General features: G+C 23.1%; 1 protein-coding gene across 6 annotated transcripts in view; it reads right to left on the bottom strand.

The window, feature by feature from the left end:
• The window catches only part of Syt7 (Synaptotagmin 7), a 78,830-nt gene that overhangs the window by 18,229 nt on the left and 39,328 nt on the right, over positions 1–21,273 (bottom strand). The window lies entirely within an intron of this gene.

Consider the following 21,273-nt stretch of genomic DNA (forward strand, 5'->3'; position numbering starts at 1 on the left):
GCGTGCAGCACAGACGAAGCATCATTTTTCTCCTGGGCTTTTTGTATTAAATTTTCTTTAAGTGTACTTTGTTCACTGACCCACAATGTCGGAAAGTCGAAAAGTCGTTTAACGTCATATAGATCGGTGAGTAATGAAAATTCATGTTCTGATCACCGATATCTCTTTGTCTTAAAGGCTTTGTTTACGTTTTCAGAAAAATTTCACAAGATATGCGGTGCAAACTAATTAGCGATTCTAATCTCCGTACTCCAGTACGCTTAGAATGCATTTCGACTAGTATTTTTTTTTTTAATATAATAGACAAATATTTATAATAGATCTTTGAATAACAATTGATTGATCCGTATAATTAATAATTAATGTATTTTCAATTGTCAATATGATAATAGAGTCTCATCAGCATGTATATGGGTGGGTACGCGTTATAATATATATATATATATATATATATATTTTTTTTTTTTCATATTCTCTTATTCCCTATTGATATATCACTCTTAACTACAAACTGCTGTTATAAATTAACAAATTAAAAAATAAATTTATATTTATGGACATCCAGTGGTAAGACTTTGTGTTAATTTTCATTATTTGTTGCATGAATTTGGCCAGGATGCATTTCAATTTGACAAAGAAAAACTGGGCTGATTGACCGAGTTTACCACTTCAATCTACATATTGTGCATACTCATTTATTTTAATGTATTACAGCTATCCATATAAAAGTACATGATGAAACATTTTACTTAATCCTAGCAATAGAGTACATAGATGATATATATATATATATATATATATATATATATATATATAGTTTGTAGCTTACTCTATACGCTCTCTTTGTATTTAAGTTTTAAGTTATTTTTATACTTTCTCTTCGTTCTACTTTTTTCAACCAAAGTAATCAAAAGAAATGTCCGGTTTAATTGTTCGCTTGTTTAACGAAAAAACTCAATTTTTAAATGGATGCGTATAATATGATATTATTATTCTTACTATTCCAGTAATAGTCTTCGTAAATTTTAACAAAATATCTATCTCTGTAGTAGAGTTTTTTTTCATTTTTACATAATAGTATTAAAACTTATCTTATAAAAAATTTAATGATTTAATGCATAATTAACAAAAAAATTAAAAAAAAAAAACATTAAATACAGCTTATTATAAAAATAATATAGAGTAAAAATTAAAATTGTTCATTTATTATTTACATTACAATTCAAGAATTTTAAACAAGTATCGATAAAACTTATGATTTATCCAACGGCAAACAATATGTTCCTACATTAAGAGTAAATAATTACAAAAATAAAATTCTTAGGCACAAAAGTCTGAAAACTATATTATAGCATAATAATGACATTCTACATTAAAATAAAAAGACTCTAATCTTAATCGTTAATTATAAGTCAGAACATTATACAATATAACCATTTATGAAATGCACCCCTTTAAGTGTAGTTACGTTGACATTTGAAAAAAATACTTATCTTAATGTGCATTTATGTTGAATAAGGTATATTAATGCTAGTTATTTCATACTTGATCGGTGAAACAATAGAGAAAAAATTTGCGTGCGTATAAATGTGCTGCTTATGTATATATTGATTGCGTGTAATTTATAAAGTGTGCCGTGCGTGTTCTGCTAAGGCAATTGCGCGGCGCTCGTGCAAGCGAATCATAATGATTGAAGTAATAAGAAGAGGACGGAATAATAATGGAAAGCATACTTTAAATAACAGTGAGAAAATGTTTATTTATAAGTTTAAGACCTTCTCCAAGTATGCATTTACTTTCAAGAGTTATACTAACAAATAGGTATATATAATGTTCTTTGATAATATTCATACATCTCTTTGTATAAAAAATAAAATAATAAATACGAAGCTTTTTCATACATATGAGAAATTTGACAATATTATTATCATAATAATATTAAAGTTTATAAGAATAGGAAAATGTTTACTTCTGTTATTTATAAGGAAGAAAATATTACATTAAAATTACTTGTAATGTTTAAACAAATTTTATTTCTTATATCGTTTTGTAGCAACTATTTATTGACATAATAAATGCTTCATGAAATATCATGAGAGCATCTTCATTATTTTATTACATAATATAATTACCATATAATAAAAATATATTATTTCTTCCTTAAATGATTTCTCTAAATGTTTTTTTCATACAGAAGTAGTGGGGTAGAATTTTATTATACATGTTCATGCTATGAAACTCTTCTAATTTCAAAAAATCTTTATGTCAATTGTTGTAATTTAGAGTTTTAAATAGTTTTAGGAATTATATAAATAAATATTTTATGAACATCATTAATTAATTATCCATATTAAAATTCCTAATACAATATGGCTTGATATGTTAATGTTAAATTAATGTTTTTTTAATTGTATGCAACAGTATATATATATATATATATATATATATATAACTCTTTCTCTCTTAAAATCAAGTATAGTATTATATTTAAATTATAATAATTTATATATTATATATATATATATAATATATAATATATTATATATATATATGCGTGAGTGTGCGTGCGTGTGCTTATGTACGTGTAACATAATAATGTATTTCAATTCTATTTAATGTCCAATAAAGATAGAATTAAATATTAAATTAAAATAAATTAAAACTATTCGTTAAGTATTTAAAATGATTATAATGATGATTATCCCTTTTTTACCTAAATGATTAAATAACTATTTTTATTCTTAATTATTGCGTGTTGTTTTATTTGAGATATAACTGTTTACAGCGATAGAATTAATTAATTATCTAGTTTTTAAAAAATTCTAAACTACTTGCAAGCTTAAAACTTGAGTTTATTTATCCTTTCTTTTATACATTTCTTAATTTATAAAATTTTTATCATATACTAGATAATAATTTTAACAAAAATTGTAATAAATGTTTAATGCTGTTTCAAAAGCAATTATATTTACTTATGAATTACTTTAGACAAACATTAAAGTATTAAGTTATATTAAGAAATTCTTAATTCCAAAACAATTTCTAGATAAGACTTCTTAATTTAATAAAGGTTTCACTAATCATTGTTGTAACTTAAAAGGGTAAAGTTACAATTTTTGGATTAGTATTAATATTTGGAAAAATTGATATTGTGCTTAAGCGTATGAAATATAAATTAGCTTAAATTCATCAAGTTAATCTGTTTACTTGTATATTTAACGAGAAATCTAACAGGTGTGCGTTACTATATACAGGTTTTTGCTTGCACTATTTCACTACAACTACCTATTATTCATCATGCAAGTGTGAAATAAATAGAGTTCGTGTCTTTGTACACTCTTATCGCTCACTAAAATTTGTCGATATCGTAAAACTGCTGCTCATTTAATAGTTATGATCTTTAAATTGAATCGTTTTTAAATACGTCATGCATGTTTAAGAGAATTTTATAATTAATTTTATGAGGCTATAACAATAGCAAATAAAAGAAGTATTTATAGAATTGTATATATATTTTTATGTGCATTTAAATTTCTTCAATAAATTATTATAGTTTTATTTCTTATAAAAGGAAGAAATTGCCATATTTAAGCAAGCCAGCAACAACAATCGTAATTTATCTTTAAATAATACAGAAAGTATTTATGTATGTATTTATACGTATAATTAATATTAAATTAATATTATGTATATATACTGTATGAAAAATAAACAAAAATATTATTTATCATTTATATCTGATGTGCGAATAAAAATATGAATTTTTTCAATATTGTATTTTTAAACATTCATAATTTTAACAGTACGTTAAATAATTTTACATCAGTACATAGTTTGCGTTTTGGAAAAAATAAAGTAATAGATAATATATGATTGAAATAAATTCTTTTATTTTTTTAATAATGCTGTTTTAGTAATATGGATCTAAAGTAGATATGGTATTGGCTTTAAAAAAATTATTGAAAAATAAAAAGCAAAATATGTTTTGTTTACTATATTTTAGTACTTTAAAATTCCTTATAAATAATCCACATTTAAAACTTTGTATTCTTTAAATTATCGTTAAAGAAGCAGAAAAGTGAGATTTAATTTGATATTTTTAAAAATGAACTTTTTCAAGTAATATTTTTCACTTTCGTAAGATGTCATGTAATATTCATAAAATGTAAATAAACAATAATGCAGTAAATAGCAATGTAAACTGAATAAAGTGAAAATTACAGTACTTCATGTCCTAAAAATTTGAGTCATGGATTATTGAATAGAATGTGTAAATACATGAAAGACCAACGATCATTCTAACAATTGCATCATCTGGAAAGTTAAATTGCAGGAGAGAAACAGTCGGAAATGAAGTAGAAGAAAGACAATAGAGGAAAGTGAGAGAATAATGGTGATAAAGAGAATACGTAGAATAGAAAGGAGTGCTGAGAGAGAATGAAGAGTAGTCGTTAGATTATATTGTGCTGGATACTCGTAGAGGTAGTAACGAGCACCGGATATCGACCGATCGCTTTCACTCGTCTGTGAGTAAAAATAGAAAATTACAAAATTACATCAAAGATGCATTATCTATCATTGATACTAACCGTTAAAAAAGAAATCAATGCCCATTGAAATATGATACTCAACGATGAGACATTATAAATATATTTTATCATTTATGTGTACATATATATTCGTGATAACCTACATTTTTTATCCTTTTCTTAAGTAAACAAAGCGTTGAATTATGAAATAATTTTAATTCGTATTTAAACTCTTGTAATAAGAATATCTATGCAAATTTCGAGGATTTAAACATAATTCAATTTCATAATTATTTGAATAAATTATTTGAATAATTTCTTAACTTATATGATGGGATGGTTATGTAAAAAAAAATTTTTTATACTGTTATAATTTTCAGTATTAGATTGAAAAATATTTATTTCTTTTATTTTGTAATTACCTATGGACTTGAATTTTAAGTAAAATATATGATAAACGTTAATATAAATTGCAAATTAGTTATATTATGAATTTCTCAATATTAAAATTTTAAACTCAATTGTACATTTATAATACTTTAATGTGCTACTCATTAATATTTTTAATTTATAAATTATTATAACTACGATAATAAATACGGGTCTCTATTTATATATTCGTTTCTTAACAATCGTGTTAAATATAAATATAATGTACGTGTAAATGCACGTAAATATATAAATGTTTTCAATTATATACAAATATATATATTTCTTATTGTTTAACTTGTTTACGTTAAAGTATATTTAAAAAAAGAAGAAAAAATTTTCCGCAAACCGAAAATGAAATTACGAAAAACACAAAAAATGAAATTCGAAATTAATTATTATAAATTTTGAATCTGCTTGAGTTTGATTTTACCATTGTAATACAAATAAATCCAATATTTGCGCGGTACTTTTACAAATTTCAAATGTTATTTATATCATTATTAAAATTTTCTTATTTTTTTATGTAAATATGAGAATAACGATAAATGTAAATATCAACTTTACACTAATTAAAATTATTTAAAATTCATGTGTCTTACAAATACATTTTTTTAAATGAAAGTGTAATTTATAGTGCACATAGTAAATATATAAAAAGATTTAATGGTCTTAAAACATAAAATAAGCATTAATGTTTTGATAAATATTTTGAATGTTTAATAATTACAATAGAAATTTATAAATTAAAAAAATTGTGTATAATTATTAATATTAATTTTGATTCTAAAATAATGTTCGATATAAATATTTATTTTTCTATGAAAAATTCGGTAAATATTAATTAACCTTCATCTTTATATTATATACATACATAATCATACAACTATGTTAAATTATGTAAAATAATGACGTTGTATAAGAATGAATTATTAAAAACATTAAAACATTATTAAATAATTAAATTATTAATACATTGCTGAAGCTATAGTGGTTTATATAAAACAAATAATTGTGTACATTTCAATATTATATAATAAGCCTTAAATTTGAAATATCCATCATGTTATTGATATTAATTAAACATATTATATTTCAAACATTCATTACAATTATTTTATGTTAACTGAAATTAACTTTATATATTTTATAATTAATCATTATTAAATTATACATACTTATGAAAAAATGTTTCCAAAAAATTACGAATAAAAATTAATATTTAATTACAAATGTGAAATAGCATTTCAAAAATAAAAATGTAAAAAAAGAGTTTTTTGAATTTAAAAATAATATAAAGAAATTCTTGTTGGTGGAACTTACGGAGCAGCAGTAAAATGTCTTCTTAGCAAATATTTGCAATAGTACTTATTCATTACTAATTTTATTTCTCATTCAGGTAAAAATATAAAGAGGAGCTTCCAATCTACATACCTGGCCGTGTAATACTCGAAGAAAGCAACTAGAATTTCCAGAGAGCGAGTGACTGTGGCCCACATATTTCGCCCGTTCTCGCGACTCAGTTCCTACACACATACGCATCACATTGGCAAATAAGACTTACGCACGCAAGCACGCAACAACCCAACCATGGACACACACACACACACACACACACACACACACACACACATATATATATATATATATATATATATATATATATATATATATATATATACATACACGTGCGTATTGTCAAGAAAATAAATACGCGCGCGCGTATTCGCTTTACTTGTAGAGCAAATATCTCCCCTCCTACACGTGATATCGTTCGTTTCGCCAAGTGTTTTCATATCGAATCAACCGATAAAATGCTCAACAAGTTGGTGGAACTTTATTCTCTGTGTGCGCTATAAGTTTTCATACTTTTCTCTAACTTCACTATGAACAGAGTATTTCTATTAAATATTATACGTCTTACTAATAATGAGAGCAAATATATTCATAAGTTATATCGGACGAGTGCAAATCATTATACTTCAGTGTTGTTAATTTCGATCATATGAATTTTTATGAAAATGTATGACAAATTATGGATTTCTGTTAGATAATCAGTCATAGAAATATTGTACATAAAATAATAAGTATTAACATAATACAGAAAACAACAAAAACTTCATCATTTTTTATTATTACACAAGTTCTTTTATAATATAGTAATTTATTTATATGCATATAGTATACTATATTTAAACATAGCAGTACTATTACAATATAATTTAATAGTACTAATATTATTATAATAGAAAATATTTACTTATGATGTATTATACAATCCATCTTCTATAAAATAAAATAAATTATTACTTTTTTATTTATGACTCTTACAATGACTTTTATGTGAACATTAATTTAATCAAATGCCAATAATATAATTGCAAAAGATATTAAAAAAATTATTTATATATATATATATATATATATGTATTAATTAATTTAAATTATTTGAATCATTGTGTACAGAAAATATGTTATATTTCATACAAATTGAATAATTATTATTAAATTTAATTAATTAGTTACCTCATCAAAATTACCAAAAAGGAATCACATATAAGACTCAATTTTCAAAGCAAAGTAAATGAAATAAAAAAAAATTGTCAATTCTGTACGAAAATTTTATTGTAATCTTAAAAAATTTTATTAGAATTTTACTTATCTATCTGTTTCTAATATTACTGTTGTTCTTTATTATTACAAAAAAATATATTTATACATATATACATATATATATATAATTATTATTAAATGTTCAGTTAAAGACAATTTCAAATATAATCTTCCAATATACTCTTTCAGCTATATTGTGTTACTTCTAATCAATGAAATTATCACAGGATAATGTCTGTCACCAAATTGCAATCGAATTATGATGACTGACCGATCAATCGAGGCCGATTAACTACAAGTGAACACAGAGCCAAAATAAGCAATTGGATGTTAGATATATATATATATATAATTGTTTCTCCCTGGATCCAAAATGATTGAATGACAAAAGTTCTATTGTGAAATATACTAATGCTATACTCTGGTTTATTCAATGATTAACTATTATTGATAAGCTAGAAATATACTATTTGTTTTATTTACTGTATATATATTAAAATGAATATGAATTATATTTCTTTGAAGGTCAAATTACAAAAATATTTAGATTAAAATAAAAATAAGTAACCTTAATTTTAAATAAGTTCAGTTAAAACTCAATTTTAATGTATACATTTATAAATTGAATAGAATATAATTTAATAGAAATTAAAAAAAAGAAAAGTATAATACTTCCTTTTTCAAATTTATTTTTCAATAATTTCTATTTCAAGAGTTTGAAATTTGTTCATGCGTATCAATAAAGTTTTATTTTGCGAATGAAATAAACTCCAGTCTCATTTTGATACATATATCATTATATGTATTATATATATTATAATATTATACATATTGTACAGAATAGATATAAAAATTATTTTTATAAATGAAAATATCATAGAAGAAATAATAATATTAAGTATTAAATAATAAAGAAGGTACTTTTGCCTAAAAAGTGTTATATAATATCACAGAGTTTCTTTTGTAAACGTCAAATGTACAGAACCAATTTTTTTAAAACCTCTTCTTATAAAGTGTACTTAAAATATAAATTTTATTAATTATATTTATAAGTTTTATTTATGGTTATTTACATTAATTTTAATCGTAATAATACGATGTTAAAATTTTAATTTTATTTAATTTTTAACTTATTGCCTTTTTCACTATGATACAAGTGACTTGAAACGTAGCTACCTATAAATTTATTTTAATGTTATTAATAAATTATTTTATTATGTTATTATTCTTTACTGAATTGTCTTATTCTGAATTTCGAGCTCGAGCAAAAAAAAAAAAAAAAAAAATAAATGAGGAAATGAAAACAATTTGAAGTTGAGTCTATAATTTTGATCCTAATCGTAGGTTCGTAAATGAAAGCGTTGCAGATAAAGCACGCATTTGGGATGAGGAGCAACAGGATGAACAGGGGTGGCGGGAAAATGGGAGGGGGCGAAGAGGGTCGCTCGATTGGCCTTGCACTGAAAAGTCCGACGTGGCCAAACCTACAGAAATTTTTCTATGAAATTTTATTGACGCAGCACTTATACACTATGTGCATTCCTACATGTTACAAAATCAACATAAAGAATCCTTCGAAATAGGAATGATTTTAAAGATATAGAGGATATTAATGTAGTGACTAATGCTATATTATTTTTTCACATAAATAATCATAATGGAATTATTAAATATGAATTATTAAAATAGGAAATAAATTTATTATCGGAATGAAAGGAAATAAGAAAACTAAAATACAACAATACTTTGCCCTATTCCTTGCAGACTAGAGGTATAAGATGCAATATTTTTCATTCCAATGAATATTTCATTACGTCTTCGTGTATTTCACTTAAAACATTATCTAAGATGGTATTTCATTTAATTAAATTAAAATTCAAATTGATGTGTAGTCTAGGATTCAAATTATTTAAAAAAAACCGTATATTTAAGTTTGTTCGCATTTAATTAAAATTAAAAAACTATTTAAAGTATGCACTTCATGATTATTATTAATAATACCTATCCACAAAAAAAATAGTCGAAAATTTCTGAATTCAAAAATCTAAAAAAACAATATCGTTTTACTATGAACCAATTTAAAACAGGATTAATTATAATAACGTTAGTTTATAAAAAATTGAATGTCCATATGTGGTAAATCAAGAAAGAGTCTCAGCATCCCAAAAATAATGTTTCCCGACAAAATACTATCGAAACAAAGTTTTCAATTTATAATTATAATTACTATGATTAATTCTTAATATCTAATGCGAGTTATCGTTTTATAATTATATCTAATATTATATTATTATCATTACTATTGAACAAGTTTTTAAAATTTCGATTAAAAATAAAAATTTCGATAAAATCGATTAAAATAATTTATATAAAATTTTAATTTATAAAAAATACGATGAAGTAAAAGTAAATATACCATATTATTGTATTGGTGATGAGTTTAATAAACATTTTTACAATAATAAGATAATACTTAAATAGACAAAGTGGCCGTCAAAATCAATATTTTTATATTTTTAAAATCAATATTTTCAAATTAGGAACCATTTAATTAATAAATACGAAGCGCTCATTTTATATTTCTAACTAATAAATCCAAATAAACTAATTATTTTTTAAATACGTATGAATATTGTAAAAGTTAGGAAACAAATTTTTTTTTAATATTTTTAAGAAATCGAATATTCTTATATTTCTTAATAAATGAGAATTAATCCGTACTTTTTATTATCAATGTGTACAGATTTGTTTTTAATCAAAAAATTCAACAGCCAAACTTATATTTTAAAGTAAACTACAAAAAGTAAAAGATTGATATTAGAAAATGATATTAGTAATTTTTACATAGTTTTGCATGGTTAATTCCCATTTTATATTCTATAACTTTTTAACCATAGTTTCAATACTTTGTTTGATAAAATTTTTAATAACATTAACTTCCCATTGATTATAAATTTAGCATTTAATAGTTACGTTAGGAAAAAGTGTAGTAAGAGAAATGATGAAGAGGGAAATTAATGAAGAAACTTTCTCGATAAGTACCTTGCTGAGTTCATATGAAATTAAAATATACATTATATTCAAGTAAAAATATGTTACGTATCTAATAGATAAAGTAAAGGAACAAAAATTGTAAGTATATTGATAAAGACATGTAAAGAGAAAAGTTTCTATCGTTCATTTTAGTTATATGTATAAATATAAATAAATTTGCTATCATTGATAATATTTCTTTAGAAATCTACCATATAATATATAAAATAACTTGTTATATATCATTTGTAATTGTGGTATTAGAATTCATTGTATAAGATTTGAAATAAAATGCTAGATGAACTTACAATGTTTAATATTATATAGCATTTATTATTTATAATTTTGAATAATATTATAAATTTTAATTTATTTAATTTTTAAGACATTCTTAAACATTATTGAACCTTATTTTACATTTATTTTATATTATGTTATTATATTATTTTATATTATTTTAATATTTTAATGTAAAAATGGATAAAAATTGTTTACATGTAACAACACAAGTTGCTAATAAATATAAAAACTTTATTATGATATATTATAAAATTTTATTGCGATGATACTTCTTTTCCAAATAGATTTTGAAATTTATTGTCGAGTTGAAAAGTAACCATTGATTCAAGTATAAATTATTATGTAACTACGTTCTATTAATAATCGATACTCCTTAATACTTTTTAATTGACTATTTATAAAATTTTAATTGTTAATTATGTCCTAAGATAACTTAATCGAATACTAATAGAAATTTAATATCTATAATATCTAAAAGTATGATAAAATATCTAATTACACATCTCTAAACTAAAGTAAATTATGAATTTAATATATATATATATATATATATAATATATATTAATAATAAGGTTTTTTATTTAATGCTAAATTTAATTAATGATATGTATCTCTTATATAAATACGTAAACAGCTACTTGAAACGGGTAAAAATTCGAAGCCTGTAATAAGATTAGCAGCCCGACATTAGTAAGCCAAGCTGTTGATCAGACTAAAAAAATAATATCACGAGAGGCGTTTCCATTGAATAATAAAAGAGCGACACTTTAAAACTTCGACGCAAAAATAATTAATGATAAACGTCGTGCAACCCAGTTAGCATCGGCCGGCTTTCTCGCGCATTTGTATCGTTGACTACTAAATCGCAATCCCATCTTTTTCCACGGATCTAATATTCCGACTAATACCCGAAGCACTTCTATCGTGTAATATTTTATAGAGATACGAATGTAGATTCACCAGTAGTGCGAGCGATAGAGAAAACGTGACACCGGAAAGAAATGACGGCCAAACGAGCATCACCTCGTATGAGGCTAAGAGGCAGAGGATAGTAGAATGAAAGAGAAAGGAAGATAGTGGAAGGCCACGCGAGAACCCGCGTAGTAGACAAAGTGAAGAGTGGGAGATTAACAGGGGTAAGAGCGAGAAAGAGAGAAGCAGGACAGGGTGAGCATGGATCGATCGTAGCCGCAACGGTAATGGCAGAGGCTGGAGTAACAGCAGCCCCGTGCACATCCATGTCCAAAGAATATTCCGTATCTACGTAAATATTCTGTCTATAATTTCCTCTGCTCTATCTATTTATTTATTTATCATTGCGCACATGCGCACCCTTAAGTACGCACGTGTGCGCACACGCAAACACACGCAAACACACGCAAACACACGTAAACACACGCAAACACACGCAAACACACGTAAACACACGCAAACACACGCAAACACACGTAAACACACGCAAACACACACACACACCTCACATACAAATTGGTGACTATAAATATAAAGATCCATACATATCGTCTTTATATATCCATAAACTACACCAATTCGGTGTAAATTGTAAATTCTTTTATTTATGATATTTAGGTACCAATATGCATAATACTTTATTCTATTATTTTATGAAATTAATATAGACTTGCATTAATTAAATTAATGACAGAAATTTATACATAATAAAATATTATTGCTACTGATTTACTACTAAGAAAATACAATTTTATTATAAGCATAATTATAGATAAAATGAGATTAAAATTATGTTAACATAAATTATTAATTACACAAATTGTACTGTCGATGTAATGTGAATGTTTCTTGCTTTGTCTTTGAATTGTAGCCATATAAATGTCAGATGAAACTATCATCCAGCACATTCGCTTGTGACAATCAATTTATTTGAATATTCTTTATATTCTATGTAACATTGTTATATATATTTATATCCTGTTTAAAAGGATACTCCGTTATCATTAGTTAAATTTAATCTCGGACCTACGACCGAATATATCGACGAATTTTTCAAGTTTGATTCAATTATCAATTCTTGGCTAATATACAGCTTATTAAATAAAACCATAAATTACGTAGTGGATCTGTCAATCACCTTCAATTCCTCATAAATTTCAGTCCTCATTTCCTGATCTTCCTACTTCATAACAAATATAATTCTATAGTCTGATCTCACTTTCATATATATATATATATATATATATATCTATATATATATATATATAATTGTAAAAGTAATTTAGTGATATTCAATAAAATATTCATAGATATAATCATTTGCTTTATCTTGACCTCCTATGTAAATTTTTGGATTATGAATTATTTTTCAAAAACATAAATTGGATAATTTATAAAGATACCTAGTTAATAGCATATGATAATCTAAGTATTATCACACTAGTTTAATTTTAATTTATTATGAAATGAAAATCTCAAATTGACAGATATCATTTAAAGCCTTTTTGACGTACTTACTTTCAAATATTTAGACCGTGAAAATTTACAAACAAATTTTAATCGATATTCCCTTAAACTGTAATTTATTCAACTTTTAAATTTGATATTTCAATAAATTATTTGAAATATTTGAATAAGTGCTGATACCATTGCATGATGTATATATATATATATATATATTATTAAAAATGTTAATGATAAAAATATTGCTAACATGAAACTATTAAAATAATAATTAATTTTCGTAAACTAAGTCGTAAACTTTTGTACGATTTATTTCCACTAAATTTATGATATTTATTTCATTTGCGTATAGATTAAAAAATTCTTAAAACTCATATCATTCATAAGTTAAGTTTAATTTGCAAACTCAACATTTTTTTTACATCATTTCTATATCATATTTATAATAATTATTATATATTACACTTTTCAAAAAGCTATCAAAGTGTCGTCGATAGTTTTCAGTTTTCAAACTCTGATAAGCTATTCGCTATATAATAAAATATTCGTTGTCTGGCAGAAATATGCTTTATAGCAACCGCAGTCAGAGAAAATTGAATTGTGAAGTTTAAATTAAATACCTATTAATGTAATATAGCTATTAATTCTTTATAGTTAACTTTTCGATTTTCTTATTTAGTATTTTTACAATATTAATCATCAATGAATTGCATAAAATATACTATGTAATATATCTTATAATTATATTGTTATATTCAGTCAATAGTATCTGTAAGTTCTACAGAAAGCATTCGAGTAACACAAATAAAAAATCAATAAAGAATAGCTTGACGATATATCATATTTTCTAGAGAGATATTATGTTAGCGTCAAGTTCTTCACATTTAACTTTTCTTGTTGTTTTATATATTCTCAATTTCATAATAATATCATGATCACTGCGTAATATAATAACGATTTAGCTTCTATAAAAATAGCGCAGCCGTTTTGAGTTTGAATGAAGTTATAATCTGTTTACTAAATGGCGATATTATATAGCTAAACTAAGCGATTAATTTGTATATTTGTCGAGTGAAGTAGAAGAAACATTTCAATATAATAACGATTCATTCAAAGATATATATTTAATTTTTCGATCTTGTGTCATTTTGTTAAATTTCTTTCGCATCTAAAAACATAATTAAAAATTGACATAACAGAGATACTTAATATTTTGCCCAATATATGGTAGAAGTAGTTATGTATTGAAATTGTATTTAAAAAAATTTTCTTTTTAATTTAATAATAAATTGATATAATTTATATTTAATCTAAATCATTTATTCGCTTTTATATAATATTTTTTTTTTATAAAATATAAGGCATTACTTTTTATAAAAAACTTATGTTACTTTTATAATTATGACAGTATATATCAATTAATTATCTCTTATTTTCCGTATTTTTTCATGTATCTTTATAAAATTTCAAATATCTTTATAAAATTATTATTTATACTTATAATTTATGAGATTATAAAGAATTCATTAACTAAAATATTCCCTTACAATTTATTATATCATATGATAAATATTCTAAGTTCATCATTTTCATTTCAATTAAATTAATTTTGTACAAATATTATGAAAACTATTTCATTTATGACATATATTCTTTCTAAATATGTCAATTCTATTGATTATTTTATTATAAAATTCATCGGGCAAAACTAATTTCAATATATCGTAATAATAATAATATTTATTTATTTTGTAATGCCACAATATATATTTATCTATATTTATAAATTATTTGCGATTGCTAATTCATGAATAAGGGAAAATATTATTTGGTAAAGAGGCATATTAATTGTATTCGTATATTTCAGAAAATGTTAACTCATATACAAGGAAAAGAACAAGATGCACAACTAGAAAGATTTATTGTTAGTCTTGAAATAATGACTGACCATGACTATGCATGTTCAACAGTAAGTATATTTACAATTGTATTTAATCAATAATACTTTCAAAGGGAGTCGTACAGTAATTCAGATTTTCGATAATTCTCAATATATGAACCTTTCGGTTATTACGTAATTACTTTTGTTAGAAAATTGCAATTAGAAATTCTAAAAATTCTTTTATTGTCTAAGAACATATTTAATAATATATCAGATATTATATGAAATTAACAAATATCTTTCTTCTCTATTTAAAATTTTTAATTTCTTCACGTACGTATAGTTTTGTTGTTTACAAAATCGATATATATTACATTTGTCGCAATTTAATTTATTGAATTGTTGAATTATCTATTATTTAAAATTTTCTAAAATACTTTATCTATGCTTGATTTGGTTTCCTTTATTTATTAATGAATGCGATATACAATTCTCTTAAATATTTGAAAACTTTATTATATTTATTAATATGTACAATACATATGCTAATATTTACAAAATTAAAATTATATACATCATTCAAATTAAATTCTTTAAAAATTTTAATATTATTTTGCTCCATTTGATAGATTTTATAATTTTGTATATATATATATATATATATATATATATAACTTTGTTAAATATAACGGATAGTAAATATATAAATCAACATATTATAATCTTAAAGATATAATATATCGTTAGTTTTATTAATAATATTTAAAAATTATCATTTTCATGTATATTTTCATTTACTTTTATACGGAATTGTAATAATTTTGTTCATTTTTATAGCGACTTTTATGTAAATAGTGTTTTGTGCCTAATTTATTATTTAATTGTATTTCAAACATATTTAAGAAACCTGATTCATAAATAAGTGTTTCTGTTTATACTGCTAATAATATTCAATATATAATAATAATAATAATAAAATAATCTATTTAAATAAATTAAAAAAATTTTGTTGTAATATTTAATTACATAGCTAAAGTATCTAAACCTAAAATACCCTTTATAATATACATAATATATATAATAATAAAAAATTCTTAAATTTATAAGGTACCCTGAATGATTTCAAACAATTTGCTATTACCTGATCTCAATTTCGTATAATATAACATAAAGTGAATTTTTATACTTTATAATATAACATAAAGTAATTATTTATAAAAGCAATAAAATATTTTAGATTTCCTTAAAGTTTTCTCGATCTTCAATACTGATAAGAGAAAGATAAAACTAAAAGATTTTCTTTCATGTTTTTCCCAGATTTTCAACAAATATAAAAGTATATAAATACAATTGATAAACATAAATAATAATGGTATAGTAATTTTTAAAAAGAAATACCTCTTATGCATAACTTTTATCGTACATCTTATACATTTATAATACAATAAATGATCAGATGGTCATTATAACAATTGATACTGATCACCTTCGTTTCTCTCATGGATAAAATCATTCCACCATTAAAATTAATTTATAGTATACAAATTGTTCTTCATGATCTGTCTTTTTCATAGTTGAAGCAATTGTTCTTAAGAAATCCATGGAAGTCTTATACGATCATATGCATATGTATTTATACTGTTTTGCACAGTTTTTCCATAAAAGTATCTTTTTGACATATGTATTAACATATTTATCACTAAATATAAATGATATAATAAAAACCTAAACTTGTAATAAAGAATTTTAATAAAAATAAAAAAGTAACTTTTAATTAAAGGATTATATTCCATGAAATAGGTGGTTAAACAGAGAGCAGATTACTTAATCAAGTTAAAATTAATGATTTTAAAATGAATTTTCCAGTATGTATTATGTGATGTAATAATAAAGTTAATGATTTAAAAAAGTTGTATTTACAAAGATGAAACATAATAATTGATTATATTTTATATTATAAAAGTATTGAATGCTTATGCACATTTGCAAAAAATATTTAAAAGCTTATTACTACTAAATGTTCCTATACAGTCTTTACTCAAACTTACATATTATATTCACGTAAAAAGAATTAATTTCTAAAAATAATATAAAATAAAATAATCAAGGCAAAGATAATTGATTGACAAATTAAGAATAAAATTTTATATGTGCATAATGAAATTTCCAATAGAATGTAAATTAATTTAAAAACATGATTTCTATGTCTAAACGTTGATCACGCTAATAATACAAGTACTTACATTAAAAAATTTGTACAAAAAATAATACTTCTTGTAAGATCCATACAAAAATGCTTTTCTATTTCTTCACAATTTTAGCGAAAATAGAAAAAATTGAATGTATAAATACACGATCTGTCTCTGTAGAGAAACAAACAAAGCCCTATTCAGAATGAAAAAAGTAACGAAATCTGAATTTTCACAGTAAAAATTAAAGCCTCTTTTTGGAAAATCTCCTATACACTCTTCAAACACTTGTGACAACTTTTATTTTCACTTGCTACAGTAGCAGCAATTTTCTGTAGGCGTTCGTGGTCTTATTATTACGGAATGCGCAAGCTGTATGCGAGTGTCCCTTCTCTTAACGAAATTATCCTGCGAGAGAGAAGAATGAACGAAGGAGAGGGAGACGCATATAGATAATGAAAGAGAAAACGAGATACATATAAAGACATATACAACATAGTAACATAGTAGGGAGAGAGAGAGAGAGACAGAGAGAGAGAGAGAGAGAGAGAGAAGGACAATATACGAATGGACTGGAACTCTGATGCACTTACAATGTAGATGGAAACAAAAAGAAAAAGATGAAACAGAAGGAAAAACGACTAAAAAAAGAGATATCTGAAAAGGATAAGAAACTATACATAAAATAATTTATTGTAAAGTATAATATTTATAATATATTCTGACGAATTTTCTATAACATAATAACATATATAATAATATATAATAATATAATAATATTAATATGGTAATATTAATATAATAACATGATAATATATAATACTATTTATAAATAGTAATATTCATATAATATTTAGCAAACTAATGGAATAAATATTTTTTTCTGTAAAGGAATATTGTTAGTTTATGAAAGATATATTGAAAAATTAATAAAAATTAAATAAAAAATTCACATTAGATAATAAATACAAATAAACACATGAGGATAAATAAAATAAATAAAGGCAATAGAAAACAATAAAAAGTAATAAAAACGAAAATATTAATAAAAAATTGAGCAAAAGTTACATATTGAAAATAAATATGATTTAACTTATAGAATATATAGATTGAACTTACTTTTTATACGTTTTCATAGTACATATATATTTCAAAAACAAAAAACAAAATGAAATCAATAATCAAAGAGAAGCAGTAATATATTCTATAACAAAATTAAGAATAAAAATTATATAAAGCTTATTACAAACATTATTTATACAATTGTAAATGTAATAAATAATATACTAAAATAAAATAATGTACAAAAATTACAAATGTAGTAATGATGAAATATGTGAACAAAGGCATAAAGTAGAAGAAATTCAAGATACCATTAAGATGCTAACGAGATATATGAGAAACTTATGTCTATCTATTTGCAATCTGGAATAAAATAATGCATCAACAAATAATGTTAGCACGATACATAGATAGATAGATAGATAGAGAGAGAGATAGAGAGAGAGATAGAGAGAGAGAGAGAGAGAAAGTGTGAGAATTCTGCCCTTGATCTCTGGAAACTCAATCGAAATAAAAACTTCTTGCCGATAATGTGTACGAAATGAAAGGAAACGGAAATATAATTCACTGGCTGAAAATAATTCAAAACACAAGTACTATTGTTTTTTATGATTATATATTTGATGCAAAGCTTATAATTGTATCTTTTTCCGATATAAATAAAGAGAAAAAGATATCCAATTATTTTGTGAACTTTTTCAGTTATTATTACTGATTTATTCGTTTATGTATATATTGGCATATCTCTCTAATACTATCTTACTACTATAAATACTAAAAATAACTTACCGGTGTACGAAAAAATAAAAAATGTTCATCTAAAAAAAAAAGTACGGTAAGAAAATAAAAAGAAAAAATAAATGTTGATTGAAAGAGAAAAAACTTTGATTTTTGATTACTATTTGCACATCGATGACGCCATTTCTAAAATATCAATTATCCGATATTCAATATTAAAATGAAAAAAATTTTTTCAATTTATATTGTTATGAAAATATATTATATATTTCTATGTACTCGAAATTTAAATAATAAACATTTAATTTTATGCTTTACAATGATTAAATAAATATAAATTACAGAGAAAAATAATGTGATAAATCAAATTAAGAATGCATTTATTTTGGTAATAATCTTAACCAGATTATATTATACATGGATTTTTTTCAAGACTTTAGTCCTTTTCCAATTACTCTATTTTATTTGAAACTTATTAAGCTCTTAAGATAGATTAGGTACACAAAACTAATACCACTTAGATCAAATGATATTTATGATAGAAGATGTAAGTTTCTTGCTAATCTATAATTTTCTCGTTTTATATAATATATCAATCATAATGATTATTAATTAACAATCTTAAATAGGCATAAAAATAATATATATATTTTTTTATTTGAAGAAGGATCATAATTATGAAAAAGAATGCCTTTTTTAAATTTTAAACTTTGACAATTTCATGACATTTAAAAATATTCGTATAAATCTAATTTTTATACAAGTGTTAAATACGGATTTATTCATAAAATTAATGAGAAATAATACAAAATCTATAACATGGAGAAACATTCGATTAGAGCCCAAAAAGATTTCATTTGCACACAGGTTTTCCATATAAAATACAGTTTATTGAGAGTAAAAATAAAATTGGTGAAAAAATAAAGAATATTTACCAAAAATATGCTTGATGTAGCCCCCTGTCTATATATATTTAAATAGCTGAATTTAAGAATGTACATTTCTACATTCATATAAATCTTCAAAAATTCTCACAAGCAGATTAATCATTAAGTTTGTAAAATAATTACTATTTTATTGAAGTACAAAAATCATAAAAATTGAAATAAAATAATCAGTGTGATATCAGATTTCAGTGATTGAAATATAAAATACTCATAATTCATAATCATTGACCTAGAGATCTATTAATAACATATGATATTTAAGCAATTTTTAATATTGTATAACTTAAATGATGTTACACCTTGAGAAATTAATATTTAATTTAAATTTTATGAATTATATTAAAATACTTCCATTATAGATTCCATTATAAATATAAAATGTAAGAAATATATATATATATATATATATATATATATATTTATAAAATATATTTTTTATCCAATTCTCTTTACTTCGTATTACCTGTTTTGTTTGAAGGATCAAATTTCGTTAAAAAATATTGATTAAGACACGGTATATTCAATCTGGGTGCAGTTTAATTTCGCAATTTTGTCTGGAACTCTATATCCTTACAACTGTATAACTGTATAACCTCTCCTAAGGGTTTTTACGACCATGAATAAAATAAAATGGATATAAACAAAGGAAAAATTTCAAACAACTGTTAAAAATATATTGGCTATATTCATAGAAACGGAAATAAGAGCCAAAAGTTAGTCTAAATTTCAGAAAATTAGATACAAGAATGAACTATTTATTGAATATATGCCGAGAGTAAATTATACGTTAGTAATTTGCGCTTCTTAATGCAAGGAAGAACACTCGTTATATTTAATTTTTTAAAGTCTCTTAAAGCAATAATTGAATTACTTGAATTATTAGATTTTTAAAGCAGTTTCTCTTTCGCAAAGATAGATATCTTCGAATAACATAACAAATATAATACATACAATAAAGGTAAAACTAATGCTTCTATTAAACGAAAAACGAAGCTAAATAACATTTGCTTTACGAAGTAATTAGACTTAGGATAAATACAGATTTTCGTTTGTTATTATAGCTTCACGAGGGTATACAGTAAGAAGTCGTAAACCAAAGATCACAAATTGCAACA

The sequence above is a fragment of the Ceratosolen solmsi genome, unplaced genomic scaffold (genome assembly GCF_000503995.2).
Source record: "Ceratosolen solmsi marchali unplaced genomic scaffold, CerSol_1.0 scaffold27, whole genome shotgun sequence".
Classification (NCBI taxonomy): domain Eukaryota; kingdom Metazoa; phylum Arthropoda; class Insecta; order Hymenoptera; family Agaonidae; genus Ceratosolen; species Ceratosolen solmsi.